Source organism: Apium graveolens, chromosome 2 (genome assembly GCF_009905375.1).
Source record: "Apium graveolens cultivar Ventura chromosome 2, ASM990537v1, whole genome shotgun sequence".
NCBI classification, from domain to species: domain Eukaryota; kingdom Viridiplantae; phylum Streptophyta; class Magnoliopsida; order Apiales; family Apiaceae; genus Apium; species Apium graveolens.
Window position 1 is genome coordinate 98,883,926 of NC_133648.1, and position 4,680 is coordinate 98,888,605.

Below are 4,680 nucleotides of genomic sequence, written 5' to 3' on the forward strand. Positions count from 1 at the left end.
GAATGAAGGAGGAGAGAAGAAGGAGAGAGGCGAGTTTTTCCAAATGAAACGAAAATCAATCCCTAAAATTATTTTTCCCTTCCTTTTGTCCCGCCTCTGTCTATCTGTTTAGCCGCCCAATCCAACTTGTCAGCAGCCCAGCCCATATCAATTCATTTTTTAATTTTATAAATTTTATAATGTTATTTAAATCATACATATGAATATTATCATTAATTTATTAAATTAATTAATTTATGAAAAAGTAATAGTACTACAGGGTGTTATTTTTTATAAAATATTTTAGTGATATCAAGTATTTTTTTATTTTATTAAATTAATTATAGGAATATATTCATTTAATTTTAAATTATAATAAAATATTTCAATTTCTATAAATATAAGAATAATTTGTTTATATTTTGGGCTTTCACTTTCCAAAAAACTCTACAAACTATTTTATTCAAACATACTAATTTTAAAGATAAATTTAAAATTAAATTCAATTTTTAAAAAAATATTCAACTACTTATGGAAACATGGTCTATGTGTTGCAATAGAGAAGACATCTATGTCAACACCAAAGATTTATTGAGCTATTGCAACATGTTATTATACCTATTGCAACACCAAAATCTGGGTGTTGTGATAGGGCCATAATTTCATACATATTGCAACATTTTCTAAGGCAACACTAGGAAAAAACGTGCAAATAGGTCATCTATGGTGTAGTGCCTTATTCTTTCAACTCTTATATCTGGTCCCGAATCCCCTAAAAATAGCATTGATGTGTACATGCAATCCCTAATCTCCGAGTTGAATGAGTTCTGGAATGAAGGTGCAGAAATATACGATGCTTCTACTGATCAAAAATTTACCTTACGTGCAAGTCTTTTATGGACAATCAGCGATTTCCCGGGCTATGCAATGTTATTCGGCTGGAGTACAAAGGGGAATTGAGGTTGTTCTGTATGCAATTACGAGACCTCTTCAATGTACCTAAAATATAGCAGAAAAGTATGATACATGACCCATAAAAAAAATTCTTTGTCAAGGACATAAATGGAGGTTCGATAAAAAAAAATTCAATGGTCAAATTGAAATGGGAGAGCCTCCTGTGAATTTATCTGGAATGGACATCGAAGAGTTATTTTCGAATTTTTAAAATCAGTTTGGAAAGAAGAAGAAGGAGCTAGGAAGAAAAAAGGTGAAGAGGGTTGATTCCCATTTCAAGAAAAAGTCAATATTTTTCAGTTTGCTATATTGGAGTCAGAATTTACATCGGTATAACCTCGATATTATGCATATCGAGAATAATATTTTAAGGCATATTTGGGACTCTATTGAATATTCCTGGAAAATCATAAGATCATGTCAATGCTCGTTTAGATATGGAAGAACTTGGCATCGGGAAGGAGCTTCATCCTGTTAAATCAAGTGATGGTAAATACCTTGAAATCAGAGTTGTCATATTTGACATGACGAACGATGAGAAAGATTGATTTTGCAAGGTACTGAAAAATGCCAAGTTGCCATATGGTACTGCATCCAATATCGTTCGGTTTGTGTATACCAAGGAAAAATAAATAGCCTATAAGAGTCATGATGCACATTTTGTGTTGTATCATTTATTGCAGTTTGCGGTTAAAAAATCACTTAAACATGTGGTTGCCATCCCTTTAATCAAATTAGGGGCCTTTTTTAGCAATGTTTGGAGCAAAGTGATCGACTTAAGTAAGGCTGCCAAAAAAATTCGAAAAATCCGATATTCATCCAAAAAATTTGCATTAGTATCCGAAATAAAGCGGATATTATCCGTATCCGAAACAAAGTGGATATTATCCGTATTCGAATCCGAAGATTGCGGATACGGATACGGATATAGGCATATACGTATTCGATAATATTCGAATGTGAATATATATATATATATTAAATATTTAAATAATTTAAAATTTATTATATTAAATTTATAGTGTGTGTGTGTATGTGTATATATATATTAAATATTATGTTTATACAAATTTTATAGACATATATTAAAAAATCACTTGAGTTTAACAATTTAAAAGATAACAATTATATTGAAAAGAGAAATAAAATTAATTTTTTGAAAAATTAAAAATAGGATTAAATCACTTTAACTGTTATTTTAATTTTTAAAATTGAATTTTTATTTTTTACTATTTTTTCAGTGTTTTTTAATTTTTATTATAAAAATAAAAAATATGATTGAAAATCGGATTCCGATCCGGATATTATCCGAATCCGGATAGTCTTCGTCGGATCTGGATTCAGATATTATTCTTTAAATATTTTCAAATACGGATATGAATTTTCAGATTCGGATCCGGATACGGATATAGGCAGATCCGTATCCGAATTATCCATTTGACGGCCTTAAACTTAAGTGAGATGAAGAGGCTCCAACAAGAAATTTTGGAATTTTTTTTGTCAATTTAAGACTGTATTTACGCAGGCATTCTTTCATATAATAGTCATTCTATTGGTCCACTTATGTAGTGAACTAGCTTATGATGGACCAGCACACCTTCGTTCCATGTGGGGAGTTGAGCGGTATTTATGCAAACTGAAAAATTATGTGTGGAACAGAAGTAAACCAGAGGGTTCTATCGCTGAGGGTTACCTTTTAGAAGAATGCTTGACATTTTTTTTAAGATTCTTAGGTAACAATGTCGGATCAAATGTTACCAAGTCTGGAAAACTTGAAGGTTGTCCAGAAAAGTTGGAATACCATATTGGTACACGAGAAAATAAAGACAAAAAATCCATACATTTAAAGGTATCTCAGTGGACGAAAATGCATCATTATGTTTTATTCTATTCTGGAAACAAAGAAGTAAAGGAGTTAATTGCGTAAGTTTCAATTCCTTACTTATTTTAATTATAGAAATACTCGAGTTTTTCTAGAACTTTAAACTCGTTCAATTTTCTAGAAAGCATCAAGCTATGGTTTATGGTCATCAAAGTTGAAAAATTATAAAAGGGCTAGAGAGCATACGAAAGACTTCTGGAAGTGCATGAAAGAAGAGGCTGCCAAAAAGGGGAATATTTCAAAGGAATTTGAAGTTCTTGTAATGGGCCATAATCGACCAGCTAAGAGATATGGTGGATATGTAATCAATGGTTACAGATACCATACAAAGAACATGGATGCTAGATGCACAACACAAAATAGTGGTGTGTTTTTAATGGCTTTGCGACTAGTTTTGCAAGCTCAAAAGATCAGAACCCAGTTGTCGAAGAAGTCAATTACTATGGAGCAATTGAAAAGATGGTAAAAGTTGATTATTGGGAGGAATTTTCTGCAGTTTTATTTAAGTGCTGTTGGTATCAAGAAAAAAATGACTTATATAGGATGACTCGAGTGAATTTTAATCAAAATGCCAGAAATCTGAACAATATGTCATGGCTTCACAAGTACAACAGGTATTCTATGTAGAAGATCCGGTTAAAAATATGATGTACAATGTCATCAAGAAACTGCCATGGGACTGATGTGATGTAGAAGAAGATCAAGAAAAGATGAATCAGTTGTACATGATGCACACCTTAGTGCAGAAATTGGAAAATGAAGACAACGAGGTGATTTGGTCAAGGGATAATGTTCCAACTGGACAAAAAGTTGTCGTTGTTGCTTTTTATGAAATTATACTTTTTAATGTAATCAAAGGGTTGCTTGCATATTAATGTTTATTTGTGTACTGTAATTGTCGAACTTAATCTTTATTGTAATGTTAATGTAGTCAAATTAATTGAGTTAAATCCATGAATTTTATTTCTATAAATTTAAGTGCTTTTTATCCTTTGTGATTTATGACTTGCCATTTTTTTAATTAAATTTGAACTTTGTGCACTTAGTTTTACTTGATATTTTATTTAATTGCTTAATTTCCAGTTCTTACTTTTTAATTATTGTTAGCACCCTATTTTCGTACTTTAATGTATCTGTTTTCTTATTTTTTTTACAAGATGGAAAAAGTAGTTCATCTCAGATTCCACCATCAGGGTGAATTTCAGGGTACACACTATGCTCATGGGACAGAGACTTTTTGTAATAACCCCAATTTTTGGAATTTTCGAGACCCTAACGAATAGTAACTTTTGCTAATGATGCTAATTAAGGAAAATTATCAGACCATGCTATATAGGAGTACTGTTATGGAAATTCTAAGATCATATTAGTATTCCATAAAATAAATGAGTGTATGTAAAGGTCGTCATAATTCGGATTCGAAAACTTTGATTTTTTCCGAAAATCCACCGGATACCGAAAGAATTGAGTATAAGGTAACATCATTAAAAGGATTTAAATTCAAGGATTATAAGAGAGGATCATAAAAGGAATATAAAATATTGATAAAGGTTAGGGGAACCCAAGTAATAAAATCATGGATACATTTCCTCGAACGACCAACAAGAACGAATGACAAGCGAATCGTATAACCATTAAGCGATTAAAAAATGCAAGAGAGATTAGTGCAAAGATCAAGGCTATAAATCAAACACATAGGCAAGGAGTAAGCCAAGGATGCTTCCACCACCAAACATGGACAAGTGGCAAAGAAATGAGGCCATCATTGTGACACCAAGCTTAATTATCATCCACTCACTTAATCAAGCCATTAACCACATAAATATCAACCACACTTCATTTCTCACCACACAATCAACTAAGAC